The sequence below is a fragment of the Ochotona princeps genome, chromosome 22, assembly GCF_030435755.1.
Source record: "Ochotona princeps isolate mOchPri1 chromosome 22, mOchPri1.hap1, whole genome shotgun sequence".
Classification (NCBI taxonomy): Eukaryota; Metazoa; Chordata; class Mammalia; order Lagomorpha; family Ochotonidae; genus Ochotona; species Ochotona princeps.
In genome coordinates this window covers 31,913,804-31,934,532 of record NC_080853.1, presented here as the reverse complement: position 1 = coordinate 31,934,532, position 20,729 = coordinate 31,913,804, and the positions used below count along the sequence as shown (strand labels likewise).

At 37.7% G+C, this 20,729-nt stretch overlaps 1 protein-coding gene across 1 annotated transcript in view; it reads right to left on the bottom strand.

Annotated features, from left to right (window-relative positions):
• Positions 1 to 20,729, bottom strand: part of PAK5 (p21 (RAC1) activated kinase 5) — a 240,972-nt gene that overhangs the window by 90,427 nt on the left and 129,816 nt on the right. The window lies entirely within an intron of this gene.

Genomic DNA, 20,729 nt, shown 5'->3' with positions numbered 1-20,729 from the left:
AGATAAATCAACAACAAACTTCCCTGGCAATGCCTTTAAAGGAGGGGACCCAGGCAATGATGCAGGCAATGAGATTCACTTTTGCTTGCATGTTGTACTCAAAATTTTGCATAAAGTATTTCACTTCCTTGCAGTGATACAAATTACCCACCTAGTTAAAACATTTCCAGGAGCCAGGCTACTTCCAGAAAATAGTTAAAATGGGCAAAGTTCATATCATGGTATTGAAAATCTGTAAGATAACCCAAGTTTGGAATACTGGTAGGGTACCTGTTAGCTGTGTTCTTGGGTAACTGCTTTTTCCTCTTATAATCTACTTCTTTGTGAACAGGGCAATTGCAATCAATTCAGGGCAATAGCTGAACTGATGATGATGTTTTGGCAAAACCAGACTGGAATTTATGGATCTCTAAGGGGCATTATGCACTTGTGATTAATTAATTACTTGGAACTCTATGCTGTTTTATTTACTTGGATGTAAGAATCATGAGAGAAAGGATGTTGCCTGTTCATTGGTGTTTGCCAAAGTCTGGCACATGTCATAGCTTGAGAAATATTTGCTTAGAGACTAAATAGCACATTTATTCAGTGCATATCACATTGGGTCAGAGATCCACAGATATTTACATCTTCCTTTTTACACTCTCCCTTTTTTTCTATATCTCTTTATTCTCCATGAAAACTTCTGTTTGCCCTTTAGCTAGTTATCTCCACTTGCCAAGCAGTCTCCTCCTGCTGCCTTCTTAGTTTATCAAGATCATTTTCCATCCTCTACCTGAATAAACATTCTCTCGAAAAACATGCACATCATTTGTAAGCTTAACTTCCGAGTCTCCACTGAAATGTATTCTTCTCCTGTTTGCTACTTTGGGCTGACTTGAGGAAATCATGAAAAGCCATAATGAAAAACTACTGAAAGAAGATACATGCCCAAAACACCTGTGATGTGCTGTCTCTTTTGTGAAACACAGCTTTAATTTGAATTTTCAGAAGTTTGTTGTTATTGCTGTTAAAAGTAGGTAAAGAAATATAGGTCAGTTGATCTTAAACATTTGCTCTCCCTAACCCCAAAGTAAAATGTAAAGACAAAGTTGCCCAGGTGCCCTTGGGTTGGTCCCTTGCATACTGATTTTTGTCTTCGGATACGTCATTTTCCATGGCCAGTGGGACAAAAGAAAACGTGACAGGGATATATCATGTGTTTAAGTTACAGGGCTTGTGCTCTTTCTGTTCTTAGATTCTGCAGATCACACAAGAACACAGGCAGGCAAGAGACCTTGCAGCATGGTCTGACTAGGAACCAGCCACAGGTAGAAGCAGAGTTGTCAAGCAGTTATCCACATGAGTGAGTCCAAGGCAACCTTAGCAGAAGACCTACTCGAACGAGCCAGACTCGAAGGTACATACACAAATACACAAAACCGCTGTATCTGGGAGTAGATTCTGCTTAGAAAAATCTAATCAGCAGCAAATAGCTTATGGTCACCCCGTATCTTGCATTTTCAGATACTCATCGTTTTTCTCTTTTAGCTTTAGCTGCTTCCAAGTTTCAAATAACCATGTCCAATCTGGGTAATAATGCTGGTTATCACAAAATTGTGTTAAGGTAAACTTGATTGTGATACTACTAACTGGTTGGTTGAAAGCCTGGAATGCTTTCACTGGTAGGAAATCACCTCCACTAAATGGCTCTGTATGTCATCTTCCAGTATTATTTGGTGAATATAAAAAAAAAAGGCTAAAAAAATTTTGCCATATGTTGGTTTAATTCACTTGGCATTTTAGTAAATTGTAGCGATCACATTTAAAAAGGTAAAACTTGTTTCTAAAACAATCATATGAGAAAAGCTGTTTTGCATACACTCATACCTGAGTGAACTAGGCCAAATGCTTTAAGGCACAGAATAGAAACGTTCCCTTCATGCTTGTGAATTTCTCAGTGGTTGCTATGTCATTGAAGTGAAGAGTGTAACCTTCCTCTTTTTTTGTTTAAAGATTTATTTATTTGAAAGTCTGAGTTACGAAGAAAGAGGGAGAGAGAAAGAGTTAGCTTCCATCTGCTAGTTAACTCCCAGGTGGCAACAACAGCCAGCACTGGGCCAAGCCAAAAGTCAAGAGCCGGGAGCTTCTTTTGGGTCTTTCATGTGTGGCAGGGGAGCGAACAACACTCAGGCTACCTTCTGCTGCTTTCCCCAGGCCATTAGCAGGGAGACAGACCAGAAGTGGAGCAGCCAGGATATGAACTGGTATCTGTATGGGATACTGCCATCACAGTTGGTGGTTTTACTTGCTATGCCACCTTGGCTGTTTCTGTTTTAAAGTAAGACTTACAGAAATAAAACTTACATCTGAATTAACTTACCTACTCTGTATCCTGTAATACTGTATCTCTACAATTTAAGTGGTGACAAACGTGGTTTTACTTTCCTAGTATGTCTGAGTTAGAGAGAAGGGGGCTGGCATTGTGGCAGAGAAAGTCAAGCTGTTGCCTCTACCAGTATCCTATGTTTCCTGCAAATGTACCTGATGATGCCTAGGTGGGTAACCTAGAATGGATCTCCACTTCCTGGATTCAGCCTGGACCAGAACTGGCTATTGTGGTCATTTGAGGTGCAAAACAGCTTGTGGAAGATCTGTCTCCCTCAATCTGCCTTTCAAATAAATGAGTACATAAATAAATCCTATGCAAGAGTTATAGAGGAATCAACATCCTTGTGAGTTACCTACTTTCCTAAGTTTAGAGACAGAATCTCCTAGGCAGACAGTGATATTCCATTGACAGTGACTCTTAGCTTATCAGCTGTGACGAGGTCTTCGCTACATGCTAGACAGGGTCCAGTGCCATGTTGCACTGTGCAGTCAAGGACATCTAGCTAGGAAGTCAACTTCTATTTGGTGGATGTTTCTTCTGCCTGATGTGTACCTGCTACTTGATCTATCTGCATCATCTCACACTTCAATAACTATCAAAGACTACTCCCAGGTTCAATAAGTGATGAGGAAGACTCACACATCTCTTCATTTGGGGATAAATTTGCCTCTGTACATATTTTATGCTTGATCTAAAGGTTTTGCTGTACAGAATTCACTGTAACCTTACTTGAGGTAGAAAAAGTATGTACCCTACTCTTGTAACTGGTCACTGAGTTTTAGGCATTCACAAGCAACTACAGTCAAAGAACATGGAGATCTGAACTGTAAACAATCATTTGGACCTCATTTCTCTTGTCTGAATACCACTGTGTGCTGGCTATTAATAGAAACTTCCAGGTGGTCTTGGTTGGTGGGGGAGGACACATTCTGAACTATGAAGCTTAATAGCAATTCTGAAATGCTGCTTGATTCTAGAACTGCAAATAAAGCCAAGTAAGATCTATAAAACTAGACCGCTGTGATTCTTTTAACAGACTCAGCATATAATCATACTAACCATTGTCATTTACTACAGAAAAAGGATAAGAAATTAACAAGTAAAAAATGGGCATGGCACAAGTCCAGCAAGTTCAGAGGAAACCAGGTCCAAGATCTCAAGTGTCCTCTCCTAGTGGGCTCACATAAGACATGGGTCATTCCTTCACTTAGAAGTGAATTGTGACAACATATGTGACAGACGTCTACCAGGGAAGCCTATTAGAAACTTCCTGAAGATTATTAAGTACTGGCTACTCAGGCACCCTCTATCTTGACTGTGCCAGAACATTTGTCCAGAAGAAAAGCACACGCTCAGTGCCAACCATGTTGCTTGCATAAGCAGTGTAGGCACCCTAAACCATTTTTATCAGAGAATGCTGGGAATCTTCCTACAACCCAAGTTCCCAGATGGCAACCAGGGATAAGCCCAGCAGTCAGGCTTTTCTAAGACATGAAGTCTCAAGCCTCCAGAGTTACATCTTCTGCACAGGAACTGCTATAATCACCCCCACTTTACAAGAGAGGAAAGGGATGCTTAGTGCCCAGGATACACACTGGCAAGACAGGTGCCTCGTGACTTTGAAACACATGTTGTTAATCACTGGGCCATATATTAAAGCACTGTTCTTCTCTACCAGGTACCACCTCTACCCTGCCTGGATAACACTATTGATTGAGCCGTCCTTTTATTTTGCTTGCTTTGATTTTGTTTTGTTTTTTGAGATTAACTTTTATCTGAAAGGCAGGGTCAGAGAGAGAGAATGAGATACCGAGACCTATCTTTTAGCTGCTGGTTCTCCCCTCAAATGGTTGCACTGACTGGAACTGGACCAGTCTGGAACCAGGAACTTCTTCCAGATCTCCCATATGAGTGAAGGGGCCCAAGAATTAGGGTCACCTTCTGCTTCTTCCAAAGGCCATTAACAGGGAACTGGATTGGGAGTGGAGCAACTGGGACTTGAACTGGTGCTCATACGGGATATCAGCACCACAGATGGATTTTAACCTGTAAGTCACCATGCTGGTCCCATGGAAAGACCTGCTTTAAAGAACTGCAAAAAACAAAAAACAAAACAAAACAAAAAACCTAAATTCAGTATGCATCTTTACTTCCAGACCAAAGATGGACTCCCAATGAAACTGTTAAATACATCTTGACAATAAGATGCTGGACTCTCTACCATTATCTATACCTATAATGTTGGGATACACTTTTGACTGCTGTTGAAGGACTATACTATTGTAATAATATAGAGAAAAACAGTGGGGGAGTAGGAAGAGTAGGAAGAGATGGGGGGAATTCTTGAGCCAATGGAGCTGTACTATGAATAATATATATATGTACTATGAATAATACACACACACACATATATCTACCTGACTACAAGTATGCTCACTAGTCATGAAAATTTGTCCTAATAATTTTATTCTCTAACATTTTCAGCTCCAAAGTCAGTTTAATGGCTGCACATTCTATTTGCAGCATTGTCTCCCAGAATCTGACCTGCTCATATTTCTATCAGGCAATTTTGTTTTTAACATATCCTGTATCCTTTATTAAGGAATAAATATAGCCTAGTCAGTAAGATCAGTAAAATATTGATGAAAAATATCAATGATCTTAAGACACTAATCTGCTCAAAGGAGATTTTAAATGGAGTTGTGTCCACATCACACAAATTTCAAAGGTAATAATTTTCTTGTTTATTCAAAATTATATAAAAGACAATTGAGTCACATATTTTCAGCATGAACAAAACTTGAATACATTATGTTAAGTAAAATATGCCAGAGAAAAGATAGAAACCCTTGTTTTATTCCATGTATGAAGGTACACAAAAACATTTGCAGAAAATGGAATTTAAGAATATTTTTGGTGCAAAAAAGTTTTTGAACTATATGTACAGTTTCTTCATAATATACAATCGTCGTGAACTTTTTGGAGACTCCTTATTTGCATGGATTTTAAACTTTTTGCATCAAAATAAACTTATTTTTTAATTTCATTTTCTATGAGGTTTTGAATTACCCTAATATTGATAGGAGCAGAAAGAAGGATGATGGTTGAGGGGAGCAGAGATGGGAAGTCTGTGTTCAATAGGTTCAAAGCTTCAGTGTGGAAGGATGAAGCCTGGAGATGGATGATATTGACAGATGCACTCAGTGTGGATGGCCTGTCATCCCACTGAACCATATGCTCACAAATGTAAGCTTGCCATGTACGTGTTCAATAATACAAATAGCAGAATTGGCATACGTGTCTGAGAAGCAGTGATAAACACAGGAGAAAGTCATTAGCAGACAGTGGCCATCTGAAAGATGACATAAGCAAGGACAAGATGAGTAGATTTGAAGACAACATGTTGGAAAATCTTGATCAAGTCTACCCCTACCCCTTCATTATCTCAAACAGTGCCAGTCCAATAAAGTTGACCTCTAACTTTTGGCTCTGATGATTTAGGTGGCTTTTGTCAGCCCTACTGTTGAACTGAGGAGTTAATGTAACTACTAGACAATTAAGGTTTCCACCAACACAGAAAGCTGGAGACAGAACAAGACTAAAATGATGCATTTAATATACATTCTAAGAGTGAGTCCTTTCTGGTTGACTCCTTTATGAAGAGTTATTTCTTTGCTTTGCCTCAGATCTATTTTGAAGAGCTTGGTAAATGTAATAATGTATATTTAAGTACCTCGGAAATATCTACCTGTGTTCAGATAATTTAGGTTAAATGACCGGCCTGTCACTGGTAGAAGAAGAATGGCTGTTCCAGAAACTGCACTGCAGAAGGGAGGGCATAAAGCACATCATCTCATTGCTGATACATCATTGCTGAGATATGCAACTCTTAGAGCTTCACAATCAAAACCAGAGATTCCACAGGCTTTCATCTTTGCTGTTTTGTGGAAAATGTACCTTGAATTATATGTTTAGGGTTCAAAGGAGACCAGAAGATAACTTTGGATAGGTTTATGATATATTACGATAATAAAGTTATTTCCTAAGAATTATCGTTAGATATCAAAGATGTTACAGTGCCATGGCTCCCCTTCCTTGGTTTCTTTCACTGCGCTGTTCCCTGGACATGACGCATGGGGCATTTATTCTGTTCTCTTGGATGGCTTCTGCTCCAGAAAATTTGCCTCAAAGGAGGTTGGATCACCAACAAGATTCTGTTTATGCTTGGTCCCTGCTGCCATTTCAGTGTCACTCATACCGTTTCTTTGAGCTCTGCTGGTCCGAGTCCTAACCCAACTTTTGAAGATGTCTTCCTTCTTAAAAGCTCTAGCCCCCTTTCTCCTGTGGATCTGACTCCAAGCCTTCAGATGACTTCAAATGTCTGATTTGCCTTTCATGACGTTTGTGATTCTCTTTGGCCTTCTCATCTGATCAAAACATTTGGATCCTATCTATGGCTTCCCGATTCTATACTATTCTGGAATCTGTGCCTGCATATGGGTTTCACATCCATTTGTCTTATCCCAGGTTGCCTAGACACTCAGCATTACAAGACTTTTCTGTTCTGACTTAACTCCTCATCCTGCCTTTAACTGGAACATCATATTTTTCTATAAGCCACACTTTGAGGAAAATATGCTGAAATTCTGATCATGTTTACACTGGTAACTATATTGAAATAGTAGCAGGAAGAAAATCATGGGTTTAGAGTAGCAACTACAAAGTAAGCACCAAAGAAAACAAAAACAAAACTGCAGAAAATCATGCTATATGTTACATCACAGCTTTCATTTTACCATGGTCTACACATCTGAATCTCTGAGCCTCTGATACCCTTCTAGCCACTGACCCCCTTCACTCTGTTGCCAAATCTTATGTCCCTTAGTTACCTCAGTTCCTTAAAGGTCTCCCCCTCCTACCAGTTCCATCCTGAGTCTTCCTTTTGGCTCAGATTATGAGCATACTCTGTCTATTCCTCTCTCCCTTCATCAAGAACTCTTCTACCTGCCTTTCAAGCAAAATAAAAACCACCTTATTTATTTATTTGAAAGGCAGAATTAGAGAGAGAATGAGTATCTTCCATTGCTGGTTCAATTCCCAGATGGCTACAACAGCCTAAGCTAAATCTGATCAGGAGCTTAAAACATCCATTCCAAGTACTTAAACCATTATCCACTGCTTTTCGGGATACACTGCTATTGTGCCTACAAAAATCATGACTTAAAATTATAGCAGTAATTATACGACATATGCTGACTGTGTATAGTATAAACTGTAAAGCAGCATATTAAAAAAAGCTAAAAGTCATCTCCAACACTTAATCCATTGCAAAATCCCAAACCTGGACCTCTTACTATTTGCTTATGACATCTGTGTGACAATTTCAGTGTTTGTATGTAAATACCACCATGTGATGTATACTGTGTTGGATTTTTTGTGTGACATTTAAGGAATTTTAGCTGTTATGTTAATAAGACAGAAAATGCTGGCTATCTTGTCATACAGTGCATCAATATTTGTTTTAAAAAATCTCCATAGGATTTATAACATGGAAAGTCTTGTAACTTATCTATTGGATTCCTTTACTGGTCCTCATGGCACCATTACCCTTTGGGTGCAAAAAAAAAAAAAAAAAAAAAAAAAAACATTCTAGCAAGAATCCTGGCTCAAGTATCATTCTGCCTCAATAAGGGCAGGCATATTACACAGATGGTAAGGTACGGAAATAATGGCATGAAAGACCTATATGCATATTTGCTAGGGCTACTGGAAGAAAAGTAGACAGGGTGGCTTAATGGAGCTCACGCTCTGGAGATGAGAAATGGAAGTCCAAGGCACTGGCAAGGTTGGTTTCCTCTGAGTCACTTTCTCGTGCTTGCTTTCTCCTTGCATACTCATATCATTTTCTCTATGTATAAAATTGTACCCAAATTGCCTTTTTTAAAAAAATAAAGATACCAGTCATACTGCATGAGGGCTAATAATAACAACCTTATTGTAACTCAATTATCTCTCTGAAGTCTCTATCCTTCAATATAGCAATATTTTGAGGCATGGGTAGTTAGGTTGAACATATGAATTTAATATAATTTAGCTCGCAAAATGAGATTTGAGATTTTTAGGTGCTGGCAAGATAGCATTCAGAAAGTCCAATTACTCCTTTCTATGAGCACTGCTGGAAAGCAAAGATGGTGTTTCCTAGGAAGCCTTAGGCCTCTTCAATCTGGTCTTCATTTTATCTATGCCTGACACATAGCAGGTGATCAATTAATAGCTGCCAAGTGAACTTGACACAAAATATTCCCCTCAATAAGCCAATTTTATGGTTTAACCAGATTGACTTTTGATCAACAAACTGTAATTGCACATGCACTTGGAATACGATACGATGTTTTGATGACATACATATGTACAACATGCAATGAGTAAATTAATTAATATAAGTAATATCTCACATCCTTTTTTATACTGAGATATTTGAAAAAAAATTCCCTATCTTAAAATGCACATTATTAACTACCCCCCTTTGCTATGTAATGGAGCTTAAATTAACTCTCCTGTCATTTTATGTATACTCTTTGATATTTTAATAAATGAACAGCCACATAACATGAGAACGGCATGAGAAAGAATGGCAGCATAGTGCAGCCACATGCACAAATTTCTGTCTCAAACTCTGCATATAAAAAAATCACTTTAACACACAGCTTTTTAGAGGCACAACAGCACAGAAACCCCAGATCTCTGACACCTTTGCTTCATGATTATTTATTATTCATCTAAAAATATTGATTCAGCATTTACTGCTTGCCAAGCTGTGTAGTCAAAGCTGTGAAGAACTACAAAGTTGGGGGAAAAACTTTCCATGCACAGTGATGTTAGAGCCCATATTTTCTGAATTCAGATTCTAGCTCATTCACTTACTGGTGAAAATTTCTTGATCTTTTCAAGGCCTCAGTTTCGCATGAACAAGATATAGCTAATAAAATTTATGAAAAAAGGTTGTAGTGCATATTTAATCAGTAAGGTTTATTATACACAAAAAAACTGCTTGGCATGCTATGAGCATTCAAGCCACATTCACATCATTAAAAAGGGAAGAAATAAAATGTTTTAGAAAGGATGGGTCATGATATCTATTGTCTTGACAACTGCCTGTGAATTTCTAATTCACAGAGGAAGGGATACACAAGCCCATTTTAGCTGAATTGTATCCCCTTATAGTTAAATCGTACACAATTATCACATAATATCAAACCAGGAATTTGGGCTTGTGGCTCTGTGTCATTTTATAACAAGTTATATTTATGCAATCACCATGATAATTAAGATACAGAACTGTTCCACCATTACAAAGGATTCCTCTGAACTACCCTTTAAAAGTCTCATTTACCCTGTTTTCCTGATTCATAAATCCTGTAAACTAGCACTCTTTTCTTTTTAACAGTTTAATTCATTTATCGGAGGGAGGGAGGGATGGCTAATGGGAATGGCAGAGAGGAAGGCTGGAAACAGCAGGAATGACTATTCCCATCTCTTGGTTCATCCCCTACTTATAATGGCTGAAGATGAAGCCAGGAGATGTAAATTCAATTCAAATTACTGCTCATGCATTAAAATAAAATCTTGGATAAAATATATAAAGTAATCTTCCCTATTTTACATTTTATTAAACACTTAAAATTAGCATGTACTCCATATTATATTTCTCCTTGATAGCATTATAATAAATTGGAGGAGCGTAACCATTCTGATACATATATTTAAACAGGATGTTCCAAGTTCAACCTTTGTGGATAAGAAGGCACAGGTCTTACAAAATCTGAGGTAGAGGCTTTCCAAGAAGGAATACCAAAGATAAAAGCTCCAAGGAAGAAACGAGCTTGTTTTGCTCAAGAACAACAACAAAAAAAATCACTCTGGGAATGAAGTTATATTAAATGAGGGAGAATAAAGTAAAATCTCATCTTGAAACATTGTCTAGATCATTCTAGTTTTGAGGTTAGTATTCTATTCTATTCCATTGCTACTAATATTGCTATCACCTTTATGAAGTTGATGAGTGGGAGATCTTGATACTAGAAGCATTTCCACAATGACTCCTTTGAGAGCATTGTTCCACAATACTATATATTTTGCTTAAAAACTACAACAGAAATGGCAAGATTTGTGGTAGATATTGTCATAAATTCTGAAACTTCTCAGGTTATTAAAAAGATAATTATGTGTACACATATTCATGTGCAACTGCCAATTAAAACTAAATATTCTACAAATCATAATTGGAGACAGTGTCAAATTTAACATCAGAGACTTGTTTCTTCCAGACCTTAAGATTAAAATTGAATGTATACAAATTTGACATAAAGCAAAATAACCTTAAGTAATTTAAAGTAGTGGTATCTATTTCCAAACACAAGTTATCATTGATACCATTTTTTTAAAAAAAAACCTTAGAGTTGGGCAGTTGCTTAAAGCAGTGGAAAGAAAAAATTGGGCGGCTGCACACCTAAATTATTTGGTTATATGTATTTAAGAAAAACATAGCAATGCCTATGAGAAATTTTTCCCAAATGTTGGTTAAAAATCGGAAGGGATGAGGCTGGTGCCATGGCTCAACAGGCTAATTCTCCACCTTCAAGTGCCAGCTCCCCACATTAGGCCTGACATGATAGCCTCGTGGATAAATCCTCTCCTTGGATCTGCTGAGATCCCATATGGTCGCTGGTTTGTATCCCGACTACTCCACTTTCCATCTAACTCCCTGCTTGAAGCCTGGGAGAGCAGCTAAGGATTGCCCAATTCCCTGGGACCCTGCACCCATGTGGGAGGTCAAGAATATGCTCCTGGCTCCTGGCTTCAGACCAGCTCAGCTGCGCCTGTTATGGTCATTTGAGGAGTAAGCCACTGTATGGAAGATATTTTTCTTTCTGTCTCCTCTCCTCTCCGTAAATCTGCCTTTCCAATAAAAATAAATAAATCTCTAAAAAAAAGCTGAAATGATTTTTCTACTTAAAAAAATTGAAACCTTAGAGATTAGCCAGAAACATTAGGCAAGAAAAGAGAAATCAAAGGAATACAGATTGGAAAGGAGGAAGCCAAATTGTCCTTGTTTATAGATGACATGATCTTACATAGAAAGGAAGTAGAACACTCATATAAGAGACTACTGACACTCGCTGGAGAACTTGCCAAACTTTCAGGATATAAAATCAATTCACAAAAGTCAATCGCTTTGTACACACAAACAATGTCATGGCTGAGGAAGAACTTTTAAGATCAGTTCCATTAGGATCAACACAATGACTCAATGACTAAATCCTCATCTTGTGAGCACTGGGATCCTACACGGGCACTAGTTCATGTCCTGGCTGCTCCACTTCCCATTCAGCTCCCTGATGATGGCCTGGGAGAACAGAAAATAGTTCAAGTCCTGGGGATCCTGCACCTATGTGGGAGACTCAGAAGAAGTTCCTGGTTCCTGGCTTAGGATTGGCTCAGCTTCAACCGTTGCAACTTTTGGGGAGTGAACCAGTACTTGAAAGATTTTTCTCTATGTCTCCTTCTCTCTGTAAATATGATCTGCCTTTCCAATAAAAGGAAAAAATATTTTTAAACAATTAATCCCATTCACAATAGCTACAAGAAATTTAAATGCTGTGGAATAAACTTAACATTGTGAAAGCTCTTCGCAATGGAAGTTAGACAACATTAAAGTCAGAAACAGAAGACAAAAAATGGAAAAATCTTCCATGTTTGTGGGCTTGAAGAATTAACACCATCAGAACATCCACACTATCCAAAGCAATTTATAAATTCAATGCAATTCCTATCAGAATCCCAATGACATTCTCAGATGTAGAAAACATTATAAAGTTCATATGGAAATGCAAGCAGCTTCACATAGCTAAAACAATTTTTTCCTAAGATTTATTTTTCTATTAGAAAGATTTAGAGAGAGAAGGAGAGACAGGGAGAAAGATCTTCAATCTACTGGTTTACTCCCCCAAGTGGCCACAATGGCCGGATCTGAGCCAATCTGAAGCCAGGAGTCTCTTTTGGGTCTCCCAAACAGGAGACATAAGGCTTTGGACTGTCATCTACTGTTTTCCTAGTCCCTAAGCAGGGAGCTGGAAGAAAGTGGAGCAGCTGGGACATGAACCAGTGCCCAAATGGGATCCCAGCACCTGCAAGGTGGGGACTTCAGCCAATAGGTTGCTGTGTCATGTCCCAATAGCTAAAACAATACTACATAACAAAACAAAGCTAGAGATAGCACAATGTCAGTTGTCAAGACATACTACAGGAGAGTTACAATCAAAGCAGGATGATACTGGCACAAAAACAGACAGGTGGACAAATGTAACAGAATCAAAATCTTAGAAATTAACCCATGCATCTGCAATCAACTAATCTGTGGTAAATGGTTACAATCACTCCCTGTTGGAAAGTCAGCCTGACCAACAAAAGATGTTGAAAAATAGATTGCTCAAAAAAAAAAAAAAAAAAAACTTCATGCTAAGTTAAAAAAAGTTAGCTTCATGCTAACTTATTCCCTATAGAAAAAAAGTCAACTCAAAGTATCAAAGATATAAATGTAAGACCTGAAATCATCAAGTTAGAGTAAACACAGGAAAAAAATTGTAAAATATTGATGTGGACAAAGACTTCTTGGCTAAGACTCCAGAAGCATAAGCAATAAGAGCAAAAGCAGACAAATGGTATTACATCAAACTAAACAGCTTCTGCAAAGCAAAGGAAACACTCAACAAGATGAAGAGGCAACTGACAGAATGGGACATAATATTTGCAAGCTATGTATCTGACAAACATTATAGGAGCTCAAGAAACTCAACATTAAACAACAAAATCCATCCAAAACACGAACAGTTCATGAACAAACAATTCATAAACAATGTGAAACAAATGGGTAGCAAACACCTGAAAAATGTTCAGAATCACTAGCTTGTAAAGAAATGGAAATAAAAATGTTCTTAAAGTTTCACCTCAGTATGGTTAGAGTGATTATCATCCAAAAAAAAAAAAAAAAAGAGTGAGTGTTGTAGAGTGTGAGAGATCACACCAGACACAAGTGAATGTAGAGTGTTAGAAGGAGTCTTTATTGGCCAAGCTTGGTGTCAGCAGCTTGCATTTATTACACTCCAGGAGTCACTGCATTGGGCTGTCCATCAGGGGTTTTTAAGCTCTCATCCTCCAATCTGATTGAGAGCTATACAGTACAAAATTTCCATGCATTCCAGTTAACTAAGTGGGAGAAGGCAGGAAGGTACCTGCCAGAACCCAAAGTTTTCCTGTAGTTCATTAACCTAAAGTAGCACAGTAGGAGGCAGGAGGGGACGAGTGTGCAGAGCCTTGGGAACCATTTCCACCTTGTCAACTAACTTGAAACTCGTGGGAGCAGAAGGGGCAGGGCACATTAGTGGTGCCTTGAGAACGGGATTGCCACATCCAGTTAACTTGAATGGTGCAAGAGAAGGAAGAGTGCTATCACTTAACCTGGCATGTGGCTGTTAGCTAATCAACCAGTTGCACACCATCACAACAGAATGTGGAGAAAAAGGCATCTAAATGCACTAAATACACTGGTGGTGGAAATATAAATTAGCATTCCAATTATGGGAGACAGCATGAAAATTCCTCAGAAACCTGAAAATAGGTCTATCATGTGACTCATAATCCCATAACGAGGATGGAGATTAAATCAGTAATTAAATCCCTCCCAACATAGAAAAGCCCTGGCCTGGATAGCTTTGTTGCAGAATTCTACCAAATGTTTCAGGAAGAACTTAAACCAATTTTCCATGAGTTATTCAAAGCAATAGCAAGGGAGACAATCTTTCCAAATATTCCATGATGCCAATATCGCCTTAATACCAAAGCCAGATGGACACAAAGAAAGAAAACTATAGACTGATATCTCTGATGAACATAGATGCAAAAATCCTCAACAAAATAGTAGCCAACAGAGAATCCAACAATACATCAGACAGATCATTCACCTGGACTAGGTGCGATTTATCCCTGGCATGCAAGGATTGTTTAACATGTGCAAATCACTAAGTGTGATACATCACATCAACAAATTGAAGACTAAACGCCATATGATCATATCAATAGATGAAGAGAAGGCATTTGATAAAATCCAACACCAACTAAGCTAAAAGCCCTAAGCATGATGGGCATAGAAGGAACATTCTACAACACAATCAAAGCAATATACAATAAACCCAATGCCAGCATCATATTAAATGGAGAAAGACTGGAAGTTTTCCCACTAAGACAACTAGACAAGGATGTCCACTTTGACCACTGCTAGTCAATATAGTATTGGGAATCCTTACTAGAGCTATTAAGCAAAAAAAAGGAAGAAAGAAAAAAGAAAAGAAAGTAAAGGAATTCAAACCTGAAATGAAAAATTAAAATTATCCCTGTTTGTAAACAACATGATTCTATACAAAGAACCAAGAGACCAATCAGAAGATTATTGGAACTCATGAGATTTTAGCAGGGTAGCAGGATACAAAATTAATGAACAGAAAATGATGACAATGGTGTACAGAAATAACTCCATGGCAGATAAAGAACTTGCAAGTATAGTCCTATTTAAATTAGTGGAGAAGAGTCTTACACACCTTGGAATAAAACATTTCTGGGAATTTAATGCAACAAAATGAAATCCGCATACAAAATCCCCATGTTAGAGCAACTCAATCCACAGTATCTAAAATATGTCAACAATCCAGATCTATCAAGTGGAAACTTTCTTTAAAGAAAACATAGCTTACATACATGATCAAGTGCTACTCAGGCATAAAGAGTGAAATCCTGAGTTTTACAATAAAAATGGGTGAAACTGAAAACCATTATGCAGAGTGAAATAAGCCAGACCAAAAAAAAGACAAATTGTATGCTTCTTGAAACAAAGTAAGAGTTTGTTTCCTGAGAATATACTGGTGTGAGGGGCATAAAGGCAACCACAGTACTAGAGGTTTTATAGGCACTGCAAGTGAAGTATGCCATAAACTGGCTATTTGCACATGAAATATGACCTGTGTCCCAACAAAAGTCTGCTACAGATTCATATTTTAACTTTCCTCTTCATTATTTCTTCCATTATTACTTCCTTCATCCTTTTTTCAAGAAATATTTTATCGAGCACCTACTAAGTATCTGGCACTGTCTAGGGTACTGAAGATTGAAAAAGAAAACAAAGATCCCTGCTACTTTAAAGAGGCTCCTAGTCAAGTCAGGAGACACGTTACCAAGAGTACTAGAAGGTGATAAGGACTAGAGAGGAAAATATAAAGCCAGAAAGAGTGATAATGACTGTTTGAGAATGGAGAATAGAGTATCAACTTGTGGTTTTGGGGTGGAGATGATTTCCCTAAGAGAGTGATAGCAGGGTAAATATTTACGGCAGTAATGATGTCAAATGTGAGACCACTTTGGGAAAGAGTACTATAAGAGACAATAACAAATTCACTGGCTTGGGGACATCAGTATATCTGATGGGTTCAAGAATTAGCAAGGAAGTGAGTAGATGAGAACAGAACAAGGGGACAGATAAAGAGATATGAGGCCAGAGGTGTGAGGAAAAGGCAGGTTGCAAAGGGAAGTGGTTATTCAGGCATGGTTCTCACACCAGCAGCATCTGCACTGCTGGGGACCTTGTAACACAATTCAAACTTTGGGACCCACCACAGATATAGTGAAGCCATCTGGGCAGGACCCAGGAACTTGTGTTTGATGTGCATGATCAAATAATTCTGATGCAGACTCAAGTTTGATAGGCAATGACTTAGGGCATCACTTTCCACTGTAGCACATTGGTTTTTAGCTCTAAGTTGGAATGGGAGGTAATTCAAATGTTTAATAATGTGATCTGAAACAACTATTTCAGGCTATGAGATATGATCAGGTGATCTATGTTTTTCAGATATCTTCCTTTTCCAAACCACAAAAGGTAACTCACGGAAGGCATTTTGGATCTGCCTCCTTGAGCTCTGCTCAGCTGCTCTCTGAAAGCACGGCCATCCCTGTCTTCACATTAAATTATAATGTTTATGTGAAGTTTCCTCTCAGTGTAATTCTTGAATAATTTCAGCACAGAAATCTTTCTGCATCTGCTGGTTTACCATTGAGCATGCAGAAATCTCTCCTAATCTATAAGGATATATTGCAGGACCCAGGGTGGCTGCATGAAACCACAGATAGTACAAAAATGCATAATTTAATAGTTTTCTATATGAAGCAAGTACTTGTGAACTGTGGTCATGACCCGTACCTTGAGATATAATAGCAAGGCCAGTATGAATTTCTTTATATCCTTCTTCACGATCCCATGAGCCGAATATTCGTTTTCACTGTAGATTTTAGCAATGCTGACATAGAATTCTTTTCCCTTTATGAGGCTGAGAATTTTCAACTGTTCACATAAGAGGAAGGAATTTATTACTTATATTTGGCGAATCCAAACTCCCAGTGTCTGCTGTTACATTTGGGGATCATTATTAAGTCAGGGTTACTTAAACTCAAGTGCTGGATTATCAGAACAGTTAATCTGAATACAGATAAGGTAAGTGAATAATCGTAGGGGAGGATATGGTGCATAGAGAATGGAAATGCTGGGTACAGACAAGATTCACATTCTAGGTGGGATGGAGCTGTACAGTGTAAGGTGTTATTACACTGTACTTTCAGTGACAGTTTGGAATTTAAAAATTGCTCATTTCTGGATTTTTCATGTAATATTTTTAGGACACAGTTGACTGTGAGTAGCTAAAAGCATAGATAAGTGGAAGCTACTGTAATTTGATACCTACTGTAATTTGGTAACCAAGCACAATACATGAGTATTTCAAAAAGTCTGTGGATAAACAGAGTTCAAACACGCTCTTATTTTGAACACGCAATACATTTTGGAAATCTAGTGTAGCTTCATAATATATATTTCCTTAGTTGTCTTACAGCCCCTTCATTCTGCCACCATGAACTGGGCTTTAACAATAATCATATTTCTAACTGAAATCATTGTTGTCCATCTTCCCTAATGTAGCATATTAATATTGATGTGGAATGTACAACATAGCATGTTAATGTTGGTGTGGAATGCATAATAGCATGTTGATGTTGATCGGAATGCAACTGCTCTTGAGAAGACTAGTTAGAATGTGATCAACAACAATGATGAAAACTTCACAATATGGATTTCACATGCTTCCTTTTTCAAATGTGGAGGTCATTGTTGGAAATGGGTGTCCAGCTCATTTCCTTCAGATCCAACTATCATCATGTGACTTGTCTTAGCCAACAGAATGTTTGAAGTACAAGCCACTTTCATGTCAGGGCTTCATGTTCACCATATGCAAACAAATATGAAGTGCAATGAAGTATTTAAGTTTCAAGGTAGAAGAAGTTTTGAACTGCTGCCTGGAGGAGACATTACTGCTCACCAGGATCACCTGAAGGGTACTTTATGCTAGTAAGAAGTTACAATCCCACTGGGGGTTAATCCAGGGAAACTTTGGAGCCTGTTATCTGTAATGTGCTACTTAACTTACATGCTAATAGTTTCCTGATAACAACACTAAGTTGTCATCAATAGCATTAATCTCATGTCAAAGAGGAAAAAGTTAAACATCAAAATGAGATAAATTGTCTACAGTTACTCAGCTAGTTACTGGCAGATATATATAGGACAATGTTAAACTTCACTGTATTTTAATGTATGAATTTTGCATTATATTTAGTGAGTCAGGGAATGAAATACAAGCATAAAGATCTCAAAAATCCACAGGAAAATGTATTATATATAATATATATTACATATAATATATAAATATTACAATATATAAAATATATATTATAACTATGCCTGATTTTGGAATTTTCCCCATTTTCCATTAACTTCTTGAAGTCACTGTATATAGTGGTGCTTGTCAGATACCAGGCAGAATTTTAGTTTCCTATTCCTTAAGGAAGACTGTCAGCAAAGATTTTAATAAATTAATATAGCATGCTGGACTCTCCAACATGGCCTATACTCACAATGTCAGGATACATTTAGACAGCAGAATGACTATACTATTTTAATAATTCAGGAGAAATCATTTGGGGGAGGGAGTGGAATTGGGGAGGGTATAAGTGAAATCCCAGAGCCTACGCAATTGTATCATAATAAAAATTGTATCAATAAAAAGCAAAAAGATTAGTGTGGCAATTAGATCAATTTTGTTACATTGTACTATATAATTTAAATATATAAATCCATAAAATCAAAACTACTAAGTGATTCAGCTGGTAGTGGTTTGCGGCAATCCGTGGATTTTACCAAACTGATTTTTGTCTAGAACTTTTGTGCCTATCCGAAGCATCCCACTATGCAGCTGATTGGTTTTCACTCTGGTAAGATAACATCAAGGACAGAGATATTACCAAAATTAAAATTAAGCTAATTTCTGCATCTTCAAGCTGTGTCTAAAATATACTTCCTGTGAAGTTTCTTGTGAGGGTTATTTGAATAGCATTGTCATTTTCCTCCTTTTGTTATATACAATGACGCTTTCAAATTCAAATCTTTGAAAAATGTTCTAATGCATTTTCATATCCAACTTATTTAGCACTGTTTAATTTGGATAGATTTGTTGGAGAATGAGGAGGGAGGCTGTTCTGACTCTTAAAGTGGCAGGGGACTTATTGTTACTACTTTATCATATCAAAATGATGAAATATGTAAATTCAGCAAAAGCTGCACTTGCCTTTAAAAGTGTAAGGCAGGGATATACTTTAGAGTCCAGCAGACTATTTCTGAGTAAGTAAAACAAGAAACTTGTGTTAGCATTGAGATGATCACAGTGAGACATATTCCCTTAGTAGAGCACAGGCGGTGTTTGAATGAAAAGAACAACTGACTGACTTTACACTTCTGCTTCCTTACATACAATTGGCTTTTGTTGCCTGTTGTTCAAGAATCCAAAGCTGAAAATTTTCCATATAATCATCAACAGCCTATTGTACAAATGAATTGTGGTATATTCCTATAATGAAATGCTACATTGCAGTGAGACTTCTACAGAAAACGTAATGGGTTTCATGAACATAGGAGAAGCTTTAAAAAAAGTTATAAATGTGGGCTTGAACTGTGGTTATGTAACAAGGTGGAGTAATCCAACATGGGGGGAGGGTGTGGGGAGGGGTGGGGGGTATCCCAGTACCTATGAAACTGTGTCACATAATACAATTAAATTAAAAAAAAATTTAAAAATTTCAAAAAAGAATAAAAATAAATAAAAAAGTTATAAATGAGTGCTGACTTTATCTTATGATGGGGTTCTTGACAAATCAGTCAGAAAATTCCCCTCCATCAAGCTCAAATGTACAGCAGCAAGAATCCCAGATGAGCTCCTCTTTGGGAGCTAAGTGAACTCACCTGTGTATGTCTTGGAACAGGGAGTCTGCGAACCCTAGTCAAGCCTGAAAAGATTAAATCCAAAGGATAGGGATTACTGATTTCCTTCAATGGTTTCATGAACTGACACTTTCTGTGTATGAGCAAAATGATCCCATCAGATGCTTTAATCTCCAAGGGTTTCCTACCGTGAATTATACTTCAAAACACCTCATGTGTACTTCTTTGCTGTTGTGGCAATAAATACTGGAAAATTAATAAGAGCCACATTAAGATGGCTGGTACATTATAATTAATAGTATCTCTACTGCATAATTCAGGAACAAGCATTTCTGGCTAGATGATAGAACTTTGACAGTTGTCCTATAGTGGAATATCATTTCATTTTTCAACAGCAGCTGACGGTTTTCTGCTACTGTGGCTTTTAATCACTTTACTCACATTTTCCTAGATATCATCTTGCATCTGTGGAAGCACCAAAAGCAATAGTCAAGCACGGATGACAGTTGTTATTTTTTTTTTATTGTTAATTATTTTGCATTATGTGACAGTTTCATAGGCTCTGGGAATCCCACCCTCCCTCCCCCTCCCCTCCCCCCGGTGGATTCCTCCACCTTGATGCAGTATTACAGTTCAAATTCAATCAAGATTCTTTCATTGCAAACATATACCAAGCATAGAGTCCAGCTACTTATTGTCCAGATTGGTTGAACAGTTTCTTGGGGAGACCTTTTCTGGTCTGAAGTTTGAGCTGGCAGAATATCATCACAGTCAATTAAGAGTCCCAATATAACATCAACAGCAATTTGCAATGTTATGGAATTGACATGGTTTTGAGTAACCAGTGTATTAAAAAGAAAAAAAAAAAAGGAAAACAAGTCCTAGCCACAACCTATGATTAGCTCATTGACAGTTGTTATTTAAAAGAGA